This window comes from Bombus vosnesenskii, unplaced genomic scaffold (assembly GCF_011952255.1).
Source record: "Bombus vosnesenskii isolate JDL3184/JDL3185 unplaced genomic scaffold, Bvos_JDL3184-5_v1.1 scf7180000013788, whole genome shotgun sequence".
Taxonomy (NCBI): Eukaryota; Metazoa; Arthropoda; class Insecta; order Hymenoptera; family Apidae; genus Bombus; species Bombus vosnesenskii.
This window is the reverse complement of record NW_022883218.1, coordinates 1,537,915-1,560,126: the sequence shown is the minus strand read 5'-3', so window position 1 is coordinate 1,560,126 and position 22,212 is coordinate 1,537,915. Positions and strand designations below refer to the sequence as shown.

Sequence of the window (22,212 nt, the reverse complement as noted above, 5' to 3'; positions counted from 1 at the left end):
TTCATATAACTACTCAATAAGAGATAAAGATACTACAAAATTATTATGGTTAAGATAATCATCGTAAATGTATTCAATTCTAATTATATCTTGTGGTTATATCTTACAGTTGTGGCTATTCATTCATTTTTTAAATCGAAACTACTGTTGTATTTTATCTCAGGAAATAGTAAGTGAATTAAGACTATGTAGCGGCACTTGACAGTAAACTTCCTAACAGTTTATGTCGCGTGACGCACGACACAAAGACCCTATACCTGCGGACAAGATGATTGCCAGATGTCGATACATCCGTACCGAACATTTTCTAGCTAACCTAAGGACCCGCCAACGCCGTGGCCGCGCTGAATGCACTCGTTCCCGTCAGATCACGAAAGTTAAGCAGCGCCGGGCACGGGTAGTACTTGGATGGGTGAACGCCTGGGACTCCGTGTGGCGTTGACGAAGCGCGCCGGGCCCGCCCCCCCGTGGGGTTCGGGCTTGGCGGCTCAACGCCTCAGGGCCGCCAAGCAGTCCGGTAGGGGAACCGGGCTGCCTGGCACGGCGGCTCCGGCGACGAGGCGGTGTGACAATGGTGTCACACAACGTTCCATCAGCGGTGGTATTAGGCGCGTGGGGGAGACTCCGTTGTGACGCTCACAGCGGTTCCCGGGCCTCTCACGATCGCAGCCGGTACGGTTATCGTGGAGGTTTTAGTCGGTTGGAGTCCGACACTACCACGCCGCTTTCCCCAGGAGCGGCCTGGCGTTCGTGCGGATTTCCTCCACGTTTTTTTTTTTTTTATTTATTTGTTGAAATTACAATTAATTCTCGCGTTGAGAATTTTCAGTAATTTTTCTGGCGTGGCGCAGTGACATGGCTGTTTATTTACAATAAGTTAATACTTATTATAGATAGGTATAATTTTTAAGTATTATAAGTAAGTGCATATGCTTAATTTGGATAATTAAATGAATCTAACGTTTAGGTCTAGCGGGTAGTGCCTCTTCAGCCTGCGAATCTGCTCCGTCGTATCGAGTAGTCCAGTGATTAGGGGGTTTCGGTGTTTGTTGATTCTTTTGCTATATCTGTCACTATATTTTGCTATTTCCTCTTTGACGGTGGGTATCTTGAGGTCGCGGTGTATTGTTTCATTGGTTACATACCAAGGTGCGAAATTAGGGATCTTAGCGTTTTCGATTGAAAGCGTTGGAGTATTTCAATGTTGGAGTTACTTGCTGTTCCCCATAGTTGGATTCCGTAGGTCCAGACAGGTTTTATTACGGTCTTGTAGAGGGTAATTTTATTCTGTATATTTAGTTTGGAGCGTCGGCCCGTGGGCCAATAGAGTTTTTTTAGTTTGTCCTTTAGTTGCTTCCTTTTATCTGAGATGTGTGTCTTCCACGTTAGTCTCCTGTCCAGGGTCATGCCCAGGTATCGGACTGTGTCCCTGCTAGGAACTGTTGCATTGTTGATGGTGACCTGGGGGCAGGTTTGTTTTCGGAGCGTGAAGGTTACATGTGAGGATTTCTTTTCGTTGACTTTGAAGCCCCATTTGTGAAACCACTTTTCCATGGAGTCGAGATTTCGCTGGAGAGTGGATGAGGCTATTACCGGGTCTGCGTGGGAAGCTAATAGCGCTGTGTCGTCTGCAATTGTCGCTATTGTTATATCATTTGATATAGGTAGGTCGGCAGTGTAGATGGAGTACAGTAGGGGTCCGAGGACACTACCTTGGGGTATGCCGGCTTCTATTGGGAATGTTGCGGAAGTGGCGTCTAGGTATTTAACCATGAATTGCCTATTGGTTAGGTAAGATTTTAGGATGGAGTAGTAGGGGTGGGGTAGGATCTTTTTAAGTTTGTATAGTAGCCCTTCATGCCATACTTTATCGAATGCCTGTTGGATGTCTAGGAAGACCGCTGAGCAATATTTTTTCTTTTCGAGTGTTTGGCTGATCGTATGAGTTAGGCGGTGGATTTGCTCTACTGTAGAATGATGTTTTCGGAAGCCGAATTGGTGATCTGGGAGTGTTTTCAAGTTCTCTAGGATTGGAAGGAGTCGGTTCGTGAGCATCTTCTCGAATAGTTTGGACAGGGTAGGTAAAAGACTGATTGGGCGATAGGAGCAGGTTTCGTATATCGGTTTACCGGGTTTAGGGATGAGGGTAATCAATGAGATTTTCCAAGCCTTAGGATAGTGTTCCAGGCGAAGGATAGCATTAAAAATCGATGTGATGAGTGCTATCCCTTTTGCGGGAAGTTCCTTGATTGCTCTATTGCCTATTAGGTCGTGTCCTGCTGCTTTCTTGGGGTTTAGGCGACTGATTGTTTCTATAGTCTCTGCAGAGGAGAAGGGTTCGATAGGAGGGGACATTTGGAAGGGGGTGTGCAGGTATTCAGTAACGTCCGCGGCGGCTTGGGGGGAATGGGGTTTGAATACTTCTGACAGGTGTTTAGCAAACAGGTCGGCTTTTTCTATAGGGCTTCGCGCCCATCCACCTTGCGGACGGCGGATAGGTAGGATTATTTGTGGGGGGCGTGTGAGTTTCCTGGAGGCCTTCCATAGTGAGTAGTTGGCGTCGGCTGTGGTGGATAAGCTGGCGAGGTATTTATGGAAACAGTCGTTTTTATAGTTTCTTAAGGTTCTGGATAGCTTTCTAGTTGCGTTGTTAAGTTTGCGTTTGTCCTCCGGTGTTCTATGGGTCTGCCATACTCTTCTTAGTCTACGTTTTTCTGCTATTTTTTTAGTATGTATTGGGGATATTCTTGTTTGCTGTTAGATGGCTTTGTCGGTGTGGAGAGGCGGATTGCGTTTATTATGCTCGTGTTTAAGTATTCCGTGGCTGCTTCGATATCTTCCTTTGTTTTTAGTGGGGTGAAGGCAGAGGTTGAGTGTGTAAAGACTTCTCTGAAGAGCTGCCAGTTGGTGTGTTGGTTGTGAATGGAGCCATTAGGTGTATTCTCGATGATTGTTGAACTGACTGTTGCTATCACGGGAGAATGATCAGAGGAGAGATCAGCCGAGGAGTTGATCTGGACGTGTCTTGATGGGATATTTTTAGTTATGAAGAAGTCGAGAAGGTCGGGTATTTTGTTGGTGTCAGTGGGCCAGTATGTGGGTTCGTATGTGGTGAGGTAGTTGAGGTTGTTGTTTATTATGCTGTTTAAGAGGTTTTTGCCTCTTGCTGTAACCAGTCTGCTGCCCCATTGGATGTGCTTGGCGTTATAGTCTCCTCCAACTATGAATCTATTGCCCAGGGTGTCCAGGAAGTTATCAAAGTCTTCTTTGGCGATGGAGTGTCTGGGAGGGCAGTATACTGCTGAGGTGGTGATTGAGCCATGACAGTCTTCTATTGCTACGTTTGTTGCTTGGAGGTAGTCTTTCTGGAATGATGGAAGTTCGTAGTGCTTAATACTTGCTTTGATTATTATTCCGGTGCCACCGTGGGCCTTTCCGCTGGGGTGTTGGGTATGGTAGAATTTGTAACCATTTATTTTCAGGTAGCTCTTGTCGGTGAAGTGGGTTTCCGATACGAGCATTACGTCGATTTGCTGGTGTTTTAAGAAGAGTTCTAGTTCAAGTTTGTGTTGCGCTAGACCGTTGGCGTTCCAGAGTGCTATGCGCCTTGGTTTTATTTTGAGTCGGGGCGTGCTAATTTTTCCACGATGAGTGTTAGTAGCGATAGCAAGTGATTTATTTGCTCCGATTGTTTCTCTATTAGCTTTTCAAGCCTTGAGGAGTTGTCTGTGTTAGGTGGGTTGAGGACACTGTTTTGGGGAAGGTTCCTTTGGCTGTTCGGGTTATTTTGGATGCCTTGTACTGCTTGGGCATAGGAGGTTGAGGTGGAGATGAATTTGGTAGGACTGGGTGTTTGGTTGGTTGAGGGGGTTGGGGTAGTCGTGAATTTCGGCGGGCTGGGTGTTTGGTTGGATACCTCTTTTGCTCTGAGCTTAGGGTACCTGTTCGTGTATAGTGTTTTATATGCTGAGCAGCCTTTGTAGTTGGCAGGGTGGTCCCCTTGGCAGTGGATGCATTTCGCTGGGGTTTCCGGTGATTTGGCGCACTGGTCAGTGGAGTGAGTGCCTGCGCATTTAACGCAGCGGAAAGTATGGTTGCAGTATTTCTGCGTATGACCGTACCTTTGGCACCTTTTGCACTGCACTATTTCTTTTTTCACGAGCGGTGGTTCGATCTTAACTATCGCGTTCATTAGGCGACTGATGTTGTAGATTTCCTTATTGTTCGGTTTTTGTTTAATGTCTAGGAAGAATAAGGATAACGGGTCTTTCGAGACTCTATGCCTTATATTACTTACGTTGATGACTTCGTGGCCGAGTTTTGAGAGTTCGTATTTTAGTTCGTCTATGTCTGCTGAGTGGTGTATGTTTCGTAGGACCACCCGGAAAGGCCTTTCCTGTTTAAGTTGGTAGGTGTGGAAGTTGGCGTTCAGGGTCCTGAGTGTCTTGGTGAGTTTTCTGTAAGCTTCTGGGTTCGTCGGTAGTATTTTCACCTTGTTGTTGCTTATCTTAAGGTTATATTCCTCCTTGCTGGTATCTCTCTCTAGGGACTTGGTCATTGTCTGTATGTCAATGACGTCGTCCACAAAAATTGGTGGGGGAGGGGGGATTCTCTGTGAGTGTTGGTTTGGTGGCGGTTCTACGATTTCCATGGCGTCGTTTGAGGATTCCAATACGGCGAACCTGTTGTGTGTGTTTATTTGCGTTGCTGTTTCTATTTTCCTTTTCTTTGTAGTGTTAGCGTCGTTAGTGCGGAGAGTTCTGCTACACTTCTGCCACGGGGGAGGGAGCACGGGGTAGCTGCGAGTCTGCTCCGGAGAGCCTGGTCGCGATTGCTGGGCCATCATCGAGCTAGTTAATTCGGAATGAACAACTAGTCGTGAGGCTGTGAGGCTAGTATTCGGGTTGGGGTTAGGTGCGTGGGATTTTCTTCTCCCTAAAGGGTAAGGGACACTTAGCTGTGTTCTCTTTCGACGGTTGGGCGACACGTGTTGTTTTCGGACTACACTGGGCACTAGAGACACGTCTGCACGCTTCGGCACTCCACAGCGAACTGCGATTCCTCCACGTAAAATATAAAAAAAAAAGCTAGCCTAAGGACCCGCCATAAACCTTAGGATTTATTATAGCGAAGGCCCTCCAAAGAGACAAAACAGTCTTTGTCTATCAGTCTCTAAGTCGACCACCTACTACGGGAACACACGAGAAATCTGCATTCTCTCACGTACGACGCTTCCCGCTAGCAACATCTTCTCAAGAGCAGCTAGCATCCTTTTCCAACGACCAACGCGAATTAGCCAATAAACATTAACGTACATTTCCCTCACCTCCGAACCAAAGCTTTTCTCAACGAATCCGATGTCCTCGCATCCTTAGACACATCCCAACACAGCTTTCCTTCGCAGCAGCATCGTGGCGGAAAGTCAGTCTGTTATAGGGAGTCAACACACAACGGTCGTTACACTTACACGGTTCGAGTCGAATAATTACCTAAGCCCTCGATATCTCGTGCAATCATCGTCCGCACTCGTAGCGCATCTCAAATCATAGCTATCCGAGCTGTAATTCGTAACCGCGCATCCGCGAACCGAATATAACCGCGAGTCTTGCGTCAAGTGTACTCATCGACATTACAGTGAATAAACATTTATTGTTGAATACATCTGAGTTTTCCTTCCGAACCTATCACGACATATCACCTCAACTACTTAATTTGACAATATGCTAATATTTCTACAATAAATTCCTTTCAATTTTCCGGCGAAGGAAATTTAAATAGATAATAAAATTTCTATGAGTTATTGGAAAAGTAGATAGTACGGTAATATTTTATAAAACCACACATTCGAGATCTTGAAAAGAAATCATGTTCCACAATTTGTTTCTTCTATTCGTTTTGAATTATTCTAACACGAAGTAACTAAGAAAAATATCTTCGAAAGTGAAAAGGTAAATCTAGATCAAATAAACTTCATATATTCTAATCAATTTTATTAATAAATTATTTAACGATCAATAGATAATACAATAAGTATCAAAAGATGATATCCGTCGGTCGAATCGCTTTTTTAACTTTTACATTTACATGCGTTCACATCGTTTGTCGATTTATAAAAATTGGGGCACCAAATCAGATACGGTATTCGAGTGTGAAATTCATTTCCACAGCACGTAGAAGGCAGGTTTCGCCGACATAAAGTGGAATTACATTATGCAGCCAGCATCGCATTTGCATAAGTTCGATCAACGATCATCGTGCGTGTCGAATGTTCGTTCACGACTGGGAACGATGTAATTCGAACAAAATGAAAAGTTTAATTTTCGAATGATTCACGTAAATTGAAGGAACTTGTGAAATCTTTGTGCATTACGTATAATGCAATCAATTTTTTATTAATTTATTTCGTATGTTTGCAATTTGATTATCTATCGTATATTTAAAATTCATTCCCTTTAATTACTTTTCTCCCTGGTAAAATATCAGCTGAAAATGGTAATTCTCTGTTTAGTGTAATTAATATTTATGGATAAAAGAAACCAGAAAGTAGATTTTTCTTAATTTATACCAGCGAAATTTTTATCCATTTAAATTATATTGTAATCTGCACGTCTACAATAAAACGAAGTCAAATTTCATTACTCAGTTCGCTGTGGAGTGCCGAAGCGTGCAGACGTGTCTCTAGTGCCCAGTGTAGTCCGAAAACAACACGTGTCGCCCAACCGTCGAAAGAGAACACAGCTAAGTGTCCCTTACCCTTTAGGGAGAAGAAAATCCCACGCACCTAACCCCAACCCGAATACTAGCCTCACAGCCTCACGACTAGTTGTTCATTCCGAATTAACTAGCTCGATGATGGCCCAGCAATCGCGACCAGGCTCTCCGGAGCAGACTCGCAGCTACCCCGTGCTACCCCCCCCGTGGCAGAAGTGTAGCAGAACTCTCCGCACTAACGACGCTAACACTACAAAGAAAAGGAAAATAGAAACAGCAACGCAAATAAACACACACAACAGGTTCGCCGTATTGGAATCCTCAAACGACGCCATGGAAATCGTAGAACCGCCACCAAACCAACACTCACAGAGAATCCCCCCTCCCCCACCAATTTTTGTGGACGACGTCATTGACATACAGACAATGACCAAGTCCCTAGAGAGAGATACCAGCAAGGAGGAATATAACCTTAAGATAAGCAACAACAAGGTGAAAATACTACCGACGAACCCAGAAGCTTACAGAAAACTCACCAAGACACTCAGGACCCTGAACGCCAACTTCCACACCTACCAACTTAAACAGGAAAGGCCTTTCCGGGTGGTCCTACGAAACATACACCACTCAGCAGACATAGACGAACTAAAATACGAACTCTCAAAACTCGGCCACGAAGTCATCAACGTAAGTAATATAAGGCATAGAGTCTCGAAAGACCCGTTATCCTTATTCTTCCTAGACATTAAACAAAAACCGAACAATAAGGAAATCTACAACATCAGTCGCCTAATGAACGCGATAGTTAAGATCGAACCACCGCTCGTGAAAAAAGAAATAGTGCAGTGCAAAAGGTGCCAAAGGTACGGTCATACGCAGAAATACTGCAACCATACTTTCCGCTGCGTTAAATGCGCAGGCTCTCACTCCACTGACCAGTGCGCCAAATCACCGGAAACCCCAGCGAAATGCATCCACTGCCAAGGGGACCACCCTGCCAACTACAAAGGCTGCCCAGCATATAAAACACTATACACGAACAGGTACCCTAAGCTCAGAGCAAAAGAGGTATCCAACCAAACACCCAGCCCGCCGAAATTCACGACTACCCCAACCCCCTCAACCAACCAAACACCCAGTCCTACCAAATTCATCTCCACCTCAACCTCCTATGCCCAAGCAGTACAAGGCATCCAAAATAACCCGAACAGCCAAAGGAACCTTCCCCAAAACAGTGTCCTCAACCCACCTAACACAGACAACTCCTCAAGGCTTGAAAAGCTAATAGAGAAACAATCGGAGCAAATAAATCACTTGCTATCGCTACTAACACTCATCGTGGAAAAATTAGCACGCCCCGACTCAAAATAAAACCAAGGCGCATAGCACTCTGGAACGCCAACGGTCTAGCGCAACACAAACTTGAACTAGTACTCTTCTTAAAACACCAGCAAATCGACGTAATGCTCGTATCGGAAACCCACTTCACCGACAAGAGCTACCTGAAAATAAATGGTTACAAATTCTACCATACCCAACACCCCAGCGGAAAGGTCCACGGTGGCACCGGAATAATAATCAAAGCAAGTATTAAGCACTACGAACTTCCATCATTCCAGAAAGACTACCTCCAAGCAACAAACGTAGCAATAGAAGACTGTCATGGCTCAATCACCACCTCAGCAGTATACTGCCCTCCCAGACACTCCATCGCCAAAGAAGACTTTGATAACTTCCTGGACACCCTGGGCAATAGATTCATAGTTGGAGGAGACTATAACGCCAAGCACATCCAATGGGGCAGCAGACTGGTTACAGCAAGAGGCAAAAACCTCTTAAACAGCATAATAAACAACAACCTCAACTACCTCACCACATACGAACCCACATACTGGCCCACTGACACCAACAAAATACCCGACCTTCTCGACTTCTTCATAACTAAAAATATCCCATCAAGACACGTCCAGATCAACTCCTCGGCTGATCTCTCCTCTGATCATTCTCCCGTGATAGCAACAGTCAGTTCAACAATCATCGAGAATACACCTAATGGCTCCATTCACAACCAACACACCAACTGGCAGCTCTTCAGAGAAGTCTTTACACACTCAACCTCTGCCTTCACCCCACTAAAAACAAAGGAAGATATCGAAGCAGCCACGGAATACTTAAACACGAGCATAATAAACGCAATCCGCCTCTCCACACCGACAAAGCCATCTAACAGCAAACAAGAATATCCCCAATACATACTAAAAAAAATAGCAGAAAAACGTAGACTAAGAAGAGTATGGCAGACCCATAGAACACCGGAGGACAAACGCAAACTTAACAACGCAACTAGAAAGCTATCCAGAACCTTAAGAAACTATAAAAACGACTGTTTCCATAAATACCTCGCCAGCTTATCCACCACAGCCGACGCCAACTACTCACTATGGAAGGCCTCCAGGAAACTCACACGCCCCCCACAAATAATCCTACCTATCCGCCGTCCGCAAGGTGGATGGGCGCGAAGCCCTATAGAAAAAGCCGACCTGTTTGCTAAACACCTGTCAGAAGTATTCAAACCCCATTCCCCCCAAGCCGCCGCGGACGTTACTGAATACCTGCACACCCCCTTCCAAATGTCCCCTCCTATCGAACCCTTCTCCTCTGCAGAGACTATAGAAACAAGCCCAAGAAAGCAGCAGGACACGACCTAATAGGCAATAGAGCAATCAAGGAACTTCCCACAAAAGGGATAGCACTCATCACATCGATTTTTAATGCTATCCTTCGCCTGGAACACTATCCTAAGGCCTGGAAAATCTCATTGATTACCCTCATCCCTAAACCCGGTAAACCGATATACGAAACCTGCTCCTATCGCCCAATCAGTCTTTTACCTACCCTGTCCAAACTATTCGAGAAGATGCTCACGAACCGACTCCTTCCAATCCTAGAGAACTTGAAAACACTCCCAGATCACCAATTCGGCTTCCGAAAACATCATTCTACAGTAGAGCAAATCCACCGCTTAACTCATACGATCAGCCAAACACTCGAAAAGAAAAAATACTGCTCAGCGGTTTTCCTAGGCATCCAACAGGCATTCGACAAAGTATGGCATGAATGGCTACTATACAAACTTAAAAAGATCCTACCCCACCTCTACTACTCCATCCTAAAATCTTACCTAACCAATAGACAATTCATGGTTAAATGCCTAGACGCCACTTCCGCAACATTCCCAATAGAAGCCGGCATACCCCAAGGTAGTGTCCTCGGACCCCTACTGTACTCCATCTACACTGCCGACCTACCTATATCAAACGATATAACAATAGCGACATTTGCAGACGACACAGCGCTATTAGCTTCCCACGCAGACCCGGTAATAGCCTCATCCACTCTCCAGCGAAGTCTCGACTCCATGGAAAAGTGGTTTCACAAATGGGGCTTCAAAGTCAACGAAAAGAAATCCTCACATGTAACCTTCACGCTCCGAAAACAAACCTGCCCCCAGGTCACCATCAACAATGCAACAGTTCCTAGCAGGGACACAGTCCGATACCTGGGCATGACCCTGGACAGGAGACTAACGTGGAAGACACACATCTCAGATAAAAGGAAGCAACTAAGGGACAAACTAAAAAAACTCTATTGGCTCACGGGCCGACGCTCCAAACTAAATATACAGAATAAAATTACCCTCTACAAGACCGTAATAAAACCTGTCTGGACCTACGGAATCCAACTATGGGGAACAGCAAGTAACTCCAACATTGAAATACTCCAACGCTTTCAATCGAAAACGCTAAGATCCCTAATTGACGCACCTTGGTATGTAACCAATGAAACAATACACCGCGACCTCAAGATACCCACCGTCAAAGAGGAAATAGCAAAATATAGCGACAGATATAGCAAAAGAATCAACAAACACCGAAACCCCCTAATCACTGGACTACTCGATACGACGGACCAGATTCGCAGGCTGAAGAGGCACTACCCGCTAGACCTAAACGTTAGATTCATTTAATTATCCAAATTAAGCATATGCACTTACTTATAATACTTATAAATTATACTTATAAATTATACCTATCTATAATAAGTATTAACTTATTGTAAATAAACAGCCATGTCACTGCGCCACGCCAGAAAAATTACTGAAAATTCTCAACGCGAGAATTGATTGTAATTTCAACAAATAAATAAAAAAAAAAAAAAGAATCTCTGACGTTTCACATGTTCTTCATAACGGTCGTAACTGGGACTTGTTGCATGTGAATGACTTTGATACAGTAGCCAGATATTTTTTTTCGGTACAGTATCGTGTTAGTTATTCTGATGGGTGTAGTGATACGATAAGCCGCTTTGTCTTCGTTTCACAGCTTATCCGTACACGTATGTAAACAGAAACACCTACCGCGGCCTAATGAAACAACGTGGCGTTTTGCATTCTTTTTACACACGAATCGAGCCTTTCAGTCTAGGCTGTTTGCCTTGTTACCGTGTGTCTGCGCACGTTTGAAGTTTACGACCACCGCTCGATGTGTTTAACGAATACCAGCTCTCACTGTGTAACAAGGCCAAAACTTGTATTTACTCTTTTTTGACTCGCCGTTTCATCGCCGTTATTTCCGCTATCTTCCTGTATTCCTCATCCGTTGCCCATCTAATCTAATAATTGGATCGAAATCCGTCGAATATCACAAGAAGAAGTAAATAAAGAAAAGAACAGAAAATATCGTTAAGGGAGATTTTCAGATTTATTTCTGCATATGTAATTTCGCTGTCTGTTGAAGCTTTTTTTTAAAAAAAACTTGATTCAAATGATATTTCTATTCTATTTATTTTAATATAGTAATTTGGAAAATGTAATATCGTATCGTGTTAAAACTTTTCGAGTTTTCTGTCGCGAAATTTATTATGAACTTATAATTGATACGTGACATACATAGGTGTGTTAAACTCAAACGGAACCGAAATATGTATATTCCCAGAGGTTGGACGCGGCGCGCCAGGGCTGTCCAAACTACCCTTGTTTTAATTAAACGGTATGATAAGTTTTAATTCAATTTATCCACATTGAAGTCGTGTGCCTCGCGAACACTTCCCGCGCAACGGACCCCTCTGATGTCGCACGTTAATTACTATAGCTTATTTGCATCAAGCAAAAAATGAAAAATAGCTTCCAGCATCCTGACGAATATTGAATGGAAGTTTTTGTAGCGGAAGGATAATCTTGTTCTTAATACTCTTTGATAAACGAGACAAAAATTTTATTTTTTAAATTCTTTATCTTGAATTAATTTTCTGGTTTGAGATCATTTATATTTTCAGTTCTTAATTTTAATTAATTCACAACGTTTTATTTTATGTTAAATGGCTATAAAGTGATTTTTAGTTTGAATATTAATGCTATAACCAGTTTGAAGTTTTATTATTACGTTAAAACAGTACTAACCTTAATCTACTTTGTACATAAGCTTCAAAAAGTAAATTAATTTCAAAGCGCGATAAAGTTTTCTCTGCGCTTTATCCCGTCTATGAGGTTACAGAAGTATTTATTATAATTATTAAAAATGGCAGTCAAAATTACACTAAACCTTTTATATTTTGCTATCAGATTTATGTAAAATAATTAAGTATGTGTATTATCTTACTGTTACTGATATTATCCTTTTACCACCGTCGAAATATTTTTCAGATTTCGTTATATACGTATTTCATGCTTACCGTATTCAACGAGACATAATGAAAATAACGTACGGATGTACCAGTGCAGTTCGTATTTCTCATTAGATAAACGGAGCATTTTAAAATTACAAGGGTTATTCATCTAATAGAGGGAAGATATTTCATTTAAAAAGGGAAGTTTCTTTAGAATAACGATAAATTGAAGCGAAACTTATTAAAGCTATTACTGTCCAATATTATTAACAACCAACTTTATTAAACTATTAAATATAAAAAAAAGGTTATATCTTCTACGTTCAAAATATATCTTGATTGATCGCGAAAGGTAACATATCGACCAAGAATCTCTTCCGGAAGCTTATCTGAAATCACTCTATCGTTCGCAGAACCACCTAACTAAGCAACAATTACCTAACCATCCTGCATAGCTAAGGATTCTGCCCTGAATCGTTCCACCAATCTAATGAAACCTCGAAATCGGCACATTCGAGGCAAACAGTAAACGTGCGGCCGTGAATAATTTCTGCAGGCTATTTCATCTACGATTGTTGATCTTGCCCAGGCTCTGGCTGCGGCCTGCATTCGAGGGCAATATTTCGGACGTCGATACGGTAGACATAGGGCGGATTTTATGACGTTATCCTCGTCCGAGGAGCAGTGTAGCGGTACCTCGAATTTCTATTTCTGATCGACACCGTAAAACTCACCTGTGACAGCCAGCCTTCGACGAATGACAGAATTGAACGATTCCCTTCACTAAAATACTGATTTCGTTATTCGTTCTGAACAACGAGAATATTATTAATGGAATTAATCATTTACATTCTAATGTGAATATTCAAGGATTTTAACTGTATATAAATTCATGAGTAATTGTAAATTAACATTAACCAGAGTCAAGTTTAACAGCAATCATAGTCATGAAACTCAAAAGCAGCTCCCAGCCATCACAAAACTCAAATATGTACACGCAACCCCTATACTACATCTTCACCCACATACATGTATAATATCTCCTTAGACACCATCCCGCTAAATCAAGAACAAACACATCGTATTGGCGTAACTAGCCACGATTCGACAGCCTCAGATACTCCTAAATAATCCAACCCACGTTCAATCCAAGCATCGAGTTTGTTTCCCAACATCATGAAGATCAAGATGGTATATATGTTTCCTAACAGAGGCTCGTGCAGCTCCGTGATATTTCATAATAATTTGAAATAAAAATAAATTCCAAGGTAAAAATAAAAATTTGAAATCTATCGAACAGAAATTGAAGATGCTAGAGATTCGTTCGCTTTTCTAACAAGGGATTATCATAGACAAGGCTCGTTTTAATTATGAACCCTTTAGTTTTTCTCAGTCTTACCTAATTAAATTTTTTCCTTGTACAACTTCCATTTTTCAAGTAACGATCTAACAACGTGTATTAAGTATCTTCATCAAAGGAACTCCGTATCGCAGAGAAATAGCAAGCAATTCTCGATATCGCTGTCCGTAAACATCTCGGTGTCATTTTTATTCCCCATGCGAAATCGATAACCGATCCGTTATTGGCACAAAGGAAATGAAAGATATCCGTGGCTTACCGGTGCTATCATAAAGGAATACATGCTCGTAAATGTATTACTTTCTTGGAGGTTTGCCGTGAAGATGGCGACGTTCCTGTCACGGATTCAATATCTTTCAGTTTTACGCTGAAATGAAAACTGCGACCTTTAATCACCGTTACTGGTGTTCCTTGGTTTTTGCACGAAAGTTGAGGCAGGAAAGAACAATAATAGCTATCAAAGTACGACACCTAAAGTCACACGTTTTTCGTGATTTTGTCAACGTATCCTGGATAAAAGAAATGTGTATACTTTTTTAGATCTGGTACATGTTTGTTGTTTTAGAATCAATTGCGGATTGATAGTGTAATTATTTCACTTCTTGAATGGTACACACATATTAAAAGTTTTAGTGTACCTTATAAAAGTGTCATTTATTATTTAAGCCTTTGGTAGTGTAATAAATTAATGAAGAATTAAGAATGAACAATTTTTAAACAGTTACGTCCTTTTCCTCAAGATTTCTTGCATTTCTGGTATCACTTATTGAACACTGAGCTATTATTAGCTCATCATTAGCTTAGCTGAGCTATTATTAGCTTATTGAACTATGCTTTTAGTAACTTAAGTAACGTTTACAAATGCAATTTAGCGATATTATACGATATTTGATTTGATACAAATATCAACAATGCTTTTATTCTATGTTCGCAAAGCTACGACACGAATATTCCACTTAATTATAAAATCGTTCCGTATAATTAAATTGATTTTGATATTTGAGAACGAATTTATCGAATCACGGAATATTATTTATTCATAAACTTCGATATATAACGTTTTCATTATGCAGAACTTACAAATGCAGGAATCGAAAGAAATATAAAATGTTCAAGCATTTCGTGGAACAAGTGTTTCGATATCGAGCTCACTTATCACACTTCAGACAATCGTGCATTGCATCAAAGCGGTGTATAACTCTCGAAAAATCTTGATAATGGCACCTGCGCGGTGCATTCTGAATAATGGCTTTTAATAATGTTAACCGAGTGTCCATAACTCAGCATGCCTAGCACTGATTTGGACGGTAACTTTCGGTCTGTTGATAATTCCGCTATGTATCATTCCTTTCATATTTCTTCCGTCAGAACATCGAACCGAGTTCTGTCCTTTGAGAAAGAATGGCTCGAAGCCTATCAACGTCTATTGCATTGCAGGAACAAAAAAATAAAGATATGGAACAATATTCTAGGAAATTGCTCGTGAAACGAATTAACTTTTTTTCTATCGCTATATCATATTTCTTATAAGGAAATACTAGTTTTTGCCCTATGTGAAACCATACTTCACGTCGAATTTCGAACTTAATTAAACGACACAAGTATTGTGTTTCACAGTGCGGTAAGCATTCATAGCCAGACAGTGCTTCCTTGACTATATACTTCGTATTTTAATTCCGCAAATTAGATCGGTTTCCTTTCGAATATCTGGTTTTGATGTCTCTTGGAATTTCAGGTTACTTGAATTATAAGAGAGAAAATTTCTTATTTTTTCTTCGGGAAATGTAATAATTAGACTGTGGAGATTTACGTATTTATAGGCAATTTATAAGTGCAAAATATACAAAAAATACATAAAACATACGAGGTAAAGTACTCGTAGTATTGAATGAGTGATACAGATCTTAATGCAGTTTCCATTTTTTAAATTATGTTCAGCATTCATGTAATTATGGTAAACATCCGGAGTCTAATAATTTATTAATTCTTAATAGCGTTTAACATTTAAAGGAATTGTTTAGCAATGAAAGAAATATAATGATCAATGTTTAAATGGAAAGAAATCGGTATTAGCTATATAAAGGTGTTAATGGACAAATTAGGTATTTGATAGTAGATTCTATTTTCGTATTAACGAATTACTGACATTTCACGAATATATTAACTTATCAAGTAAAAATGTAGTATAATATATTTTAATTCATCGTAACGTGAAATATGAGATTACAGTATTTTTCGTAAAATGTGCGTGATATTCAAGAGCAGGTAAATTATTCTGTTATCTGGAACGAAGAAATCTGAAATGCATTTGTATTTTCTGCTCACGTAACAAGGGAATTATGATCTCATATTTTGCGATACATGTACGAAACATTTAAAACTGAAAATATTTCCTAGGACATACCTAGCTTTTCCTTGTATTTTCTATTCAAAATATGTCATACATTTTATGTATCATTCATTACGGTGACGGTCTTTTCGAAAATGTATCTTCATATACATGTAGTATCGTGGACGAAAGGCCTAAGAAATATCGGGCGAACTATGAACAGTGTCGCGAGAGCCGAGGCGTCGTCGGACACATCAATGTGTCATCGGTCTTCTCAAGTGCATAGTTTCGTGGAAAAGACCTACGTGACCCTGGCCACGAGAGCCTGCAGAACACGTGTGCGGTGGACCTAGGAAAAAGACAACGGAATGCGGCAACGGCCAGAGCGTTAGTCGAAAAGCAGAGTGCGAGTCGAAAAGCAGAGTGCGAGTCGAGCGGAGACAGAGGTTGCGAGTGGCGTTGCCGAGAGAGTGTGGATTGCGCTGTTTTCTGTGCGTTTGGCGTGAATAGTTCAGGTTGAAAAACAATCGTCTTTTTCTGTCTGATTAACATCTCTATTGTCCACTCTTTGTAAACACATTATATCACGATATTACATACACATAGAATGCAAGTTTTGTATAATTGTGAAGCTCAACGAAGTAATAATATAATTGTATTTTTTCAGAAACGTACATATGTTGTAATATTTATTAAACTTTGATTCTATTCATAGTTTTAGTTCAAATTAAATCTGATTCTTTTTTAGTCTGCACTTTATCAACCGACCAAAATTTTCTCTGATATTTCTCATTCTTATTTATCTTCTTAATAATCTTTTCTACATATTGTAGTTGATGTATCGAAACGAATTTGTTACAATCAAGACATATCTGCTACATGTAATTTTCAAATTCACTGAAAAAAGTAAAATAATTCGAACGTTTCGCAGATAACGATCTTCATTCAGTCTTCTCGTTTTCCTATTCGCTTTATAGAATTTCACTCGGTGACATTCTTTTATCATCCACGTTTGTTTCGCTTTTATAAGTGTATTAACTCGGTTACATCTTCCCGTCTATTCACGCATTTATTCGCCTTTCTCTATTATAAAAGACACTATGAATGCTCGCAAATTAAGAGACGTGCAGTGATAGAAAAATACTTTCATATACGGCTTGGATACGTGATTCGAGTCCCTTGCATTTACCGCCATCGTTTCCTAGGATTTTTCCACGACGATTCATTGTTCTACCTCATGTGCATTCCTCTCCTTCTCTATTCCTCTTTCCATCTCTTTTTTCTCACTGACTGCGAATATCGTTACGATTTTTCCACACGTCGCGAAATACTTAGCCGCGAAGTCTTTGTGCTGTGAAACTGGTACGAACCGCGCTGTCTCAATTCCTTTTGTTACCATTGCTTTTTTCTTTCTTTTCTTCCTCTCTCTCTCTCTCTCTCTCTCTCTATTTTAATGAAATTTGTTCGGTTTTCGCGATACCTCTTCGACGTCGTGTCGCTAGAATGGATTTCGTAATGAACAGTGATGCGCAGTGAGTGCAAATGTAATTGAAAGACATGTTGAAATCCTGCAAAATGAAAGCTATCGTTACGCTCCTGAGGATAATGCCATTGTAGGAATTTTAAGCGAAACAAGACTAAATGAACCAATTGTGGTAATATTACGTTGATCTGAATGTTTTATTTGTTTCTTTTCGGGTGAATAGAGACCGATCGATGCGTAAGTACTGCGATATAGAAAGGAGAAAATCCAACTATTATTCACATTCTCATCATTTAAAATAAATTTTATGATTTCATTAAATCACACTAAATTCATCACTTACGGTGAATGGCACAATACATCTCACTTTTTAGAATCAGCACTCAATACAACACTATCCAAACTATACGATAGATAATATACTATGCGCCCAACTATACATTCAGAACTATCCAATAAAGCAGATGTTAGATTGTATCCAAAGTTACAATTCGTTAGACTCACGTGCAAACAAAAGTACAGCAATGAACAACGGTATCACGAAAGTTCTCGAGCAATACATTTCAAAGAATTCCAAGCAGCACGACGTAAAAGCGACGGTCAACAGGATGTTCCCGTGAGAAGATTACCACCGTTGCGTTGGGAAACGCGTCATTTTTCTGTTGCTTTTATCCGAAAACGTATTCGCAAACGAACGTTTCAAGCTTATTCGGTCACCGACCAAGCCAAAGCTCGGTTTTGTGTGTTTCATGCTTTCCGTGAAAATCTCTTGTCGGTAGAATATTCCAAACCGTTCATCTTATATTAATCGTTTCTGCCAAAGCGTGCAACGCGCAGATTAAATCCAATCCCAGCTCAGGCGGATGAATTTTTTAACAGCGCGCCAGATAGTTTAATTTTGAATTGAGATCCACGATGTCACGGAAACGTGCGCACAGTGAATTCTGATCTGCAGGGAAAGGAAAAAATATGAACCAGCGCCAAGTTTTCCGGTTGAAAGGATTTCGATGTCCGACCAGTGTTTTCCGCCAACTTTAGACACGGTTAAATCGCGGTTGGACAAATTGTGACAGAAGTAGAACTTTCATTAAGTGAACAAATTCCATGGTTGTGAGTTGTGACATATGGATTGTTTGTTTTCAAATTCTTTACGTAGTTTGTATCAAGAAATATGTCGCCAATCTATAGTATTATTTATACGAATTTGCAAAATCGATTTACGTCGTTTCAGTTTAGAATATGTTTAATTTGATACCGTTGGGAATTCTTTGAGATTCACTTTACTATGGTACAATGAACGTGCATGAAATGTTTATGTTTACAAATGTATTATTACAATATATACTTTATAGAAGTACAATAAATAAATCAAGGACATAAAACACATTACCATAATTTCAAAAACAGTCGTTTTCTTTCACAGTAAAATGAACAATTACAAACTTACATAAGATTCCATGAAACTCTTACAGCGAATGTTTCAAAACATTTTCTACTATTTTCGAGCAACAGGAAACATTCCCAAAGAGATCTTTTTCATGTTATATCGTTAACCGCCGCAAATATAAACGCGCATTCACGTTTTCCAAAGCCATAAACGTTATACTACTTGCGTTACATATGAAATCTGTTCGCGTTAGATTTTCGCGAAATTTGAATTCAAAAGCAAATTTGCTCAATAATGGGAATTTCGCGAAGACAAAATGTTTTAATGAGACCGCGGGAAAATGCACGCGGTTGCTCCGTTCGCAGCGGAAAATTCAATTAACCAGAATGGATTAAAATGGTTTCGAAGTACGATATGTTTTCTTGGAATCCGACCACGTCCCTCGACATTAAAACGGAGATCCACGTGCTTGACATAATTGAGGGTATTGATTCACGACGTTCGTAGTTGCAACAAATATCAAGGAAAGAGATAATGTTCGTAACTTATTGCTCGAGAAAATGGAATATTTTATTTGACGAAGATCGCACAATTTATTGCACAATCACCATCTTCAGCTTTTAGTTTATAAAAACAATACATGTTGTTTTTATAAGTGCCTTCGTGCGTGTATATTCTACAATTGCATTAAGTTTTTAGATGGTTATGCATATTTTGTTTCTGCAGACCGAATCCTCTCGTCATTCTATGTGAAAAAGGGCTGAGGGAAAATGGTGAAAACACGATTAATTTAAATGATATTTAGCATAAAATAAAAGATTAAAATATACCACTATGTTCCTTTCCTCTTGGTTTTCATACAAGATATTCTACAACGTCAAAGTTAAAATATAACGAGAAGATTCAATTATATACACTTATACATACACTTACATTAAAAGAAGTAATGCAATTGTAGAATGTACATACAACATTGCACTTATTAAAAAAATATGTACAAATGTGGTATACTCTCCGAACCATTCATCTTCTCCCTGACATTTTTCTCTAACTATACCGAAAACGAAGTTATGACATGAAAAAATTGTGTGGACAACTCTCCATATAAATGAAAGTTATTTCCCCTAAAACATGAAACATTTACACCCCTACCATCATTATCCTAAGTGAACTGCGGATGTTTAAATTGATATTTATTTTGACACTAAACAATTATACTATATGTTCTGACCAGAAACTACGCTGATTATATAATTTTTTCTACAAATAGAGAAACAAAAAAGAAAATATGTCTAATGTTACAAATTTTTAATTTTAAATAAAAATTCACGATTATTAATGTAACTTTTTCGTAATAAGTAAACTTACGGACTTATGGATATATAAATACTTTATTCCTTTGAAAACTTCGATAGTAATCAAACAATTTCAACGTATTCAGACAATGAAATTGAGAAGTTTATAAAAAGTAGAGTCGATTAATTTGACTGTTGAGAGGCTCAATTATAAATATACCAGAAGATCGTCAAGTAGAAAATTCTATGATCACCTTGTTGTTTTTCAGACGCAAACGCATTCACGAAGAAGAAAATTGAACTGTAACAGCTGGAAACGCGTAGAGCAAACAGCACGGACATTCTGATAACTCCTGTATTATTACGGTGTATAGGTTTCTGCAACGAAGGAGTAGCCACCCTCGCGGAGAAAGGGGACAGCATAAAGGCGGCCTCGACGCCGCGAACGCGATACAATTCACCGAACACATCGGCCTTTGCCCCATCATTGTGCCCCCGTAGCTCATTGTTCGCCGTCGGACAGTGGAGATCGTTTGTTCAACAGTTCTGCTCGACGCTCCCTTTTTTCCGTGACCACGTCAATGCTTTGATAGCCTATCGAAAATATGAAGAATGACCCTTCACTGTATAACGTATTTATGTATGACGCGACATTAACCTGCTATCGAGCTGAAATCCAGTACATCTTTTTCACCGTTCTCGTTTTATAACTGATTCCCACGTAAATCGTTCTTGTGGAGATTGAGGGATGAAATGGGTGACATGTAACAGGGAATAATTGAATTGGGTGACAGGATTTTACATTTTAAAAGGGAAGTTTTGTTGTGGGTTATGATGAAATGATTGTTGATTTTGAGATTGATTGAATAGGTTTTGAGATAGAAGAGATGACATAACGAAGGAATGATTCAATTTCCTGAGATTTTTGATCGAAAAGAATGTTGAATTGATGTAATAGTACTCGAAGGTAATTAGTTTCGTTCAATTTATCATTTTTAGTTCCAAGATTTTTAAAACTCGTGTTATTTTCAATTGTATAAACTTCATGAAGAATATTAAATATTTAGAGTGGGCGACGGACAGTTAATTAAACTTCCTTTAGAATGTAGCCTTTTAATTTCACATGGAATGGATTAGAAGGGTAAATTGATTGTGAAGGAAGGATTAACTCGCGGCCGTGTACCACTTCGCCTATTCGTGTGTATAGTACCCAAGCGTATGCCAGTAATTGTGAATCCGACTAAAGTTTCAACCGCTGCGCTGTCTTGAGCGACATCCCTGCCAGATACACTGTGGTTTGCATAACGGTAAATGTGTTATTGACCTTAGAAAGGAGCTATTTCGGTGCAAACGTTTATGCCACCAAAAATTCGAATCGTTGGAGTACATATAAATCACAATCGACACAAGAGTAATTAAAAGGTTGAAATGATGAAATAAAAAATTATTTATCGAAAGAAAATGTAAATTTCATGTAACATCGTTGTAAAATGTGGTTGGACAAATGTCTATTGAGAATCAATTTCTTTCTTTATGCTCATAAAAATATTTGCATAAAAATTCGCAGTGAATGATGCAAGTACCAAAATGAACAAAAATGCAATTTTTACTTTTATTGGAAACTTTCGCTTCTTGCATTCTGCATCATTTACGATTTCAGCTCGATGATTCATCGAGCGAATGTCTTCAAAGGAAACTCGTGCCCGTGTCAATTCGCGAATCATAGCGTCGAGCGAGATTCAGGCGGAAAAAGAGTTTCTCTCTCTCTCTCTCTAGGGAATGTTCACCTCCGGGCTAGTAATTAATAAGGCAGCGTAATGCCAAAGGAGAGCCAAAATTAAAAGAGAGCGGAAAAAGGTAAGATTGAATATTAAACGAAGGTCGAAGAAATACAGGACAAAGCTGAAGGCAACGATGAGGAAATATCTCGTTCTCTGTTCCAATAGATACACTAGGAACGTTAATCTGTGAAAATCATGGAAT

The 22,212-nt window shown here is 39.9% G+C and overlaps 1 pseudogene; it reads left to right on the top strand.

Moving 5' to 3' along the window:
- Positions 1-326: 326 nt before the first annotated feature.
- Positions 327-444, top strand: LOC117238984 (annotated as a pseudogene).
- Positions 445-22,212: the final 21,768 nt, after the last annotated feature.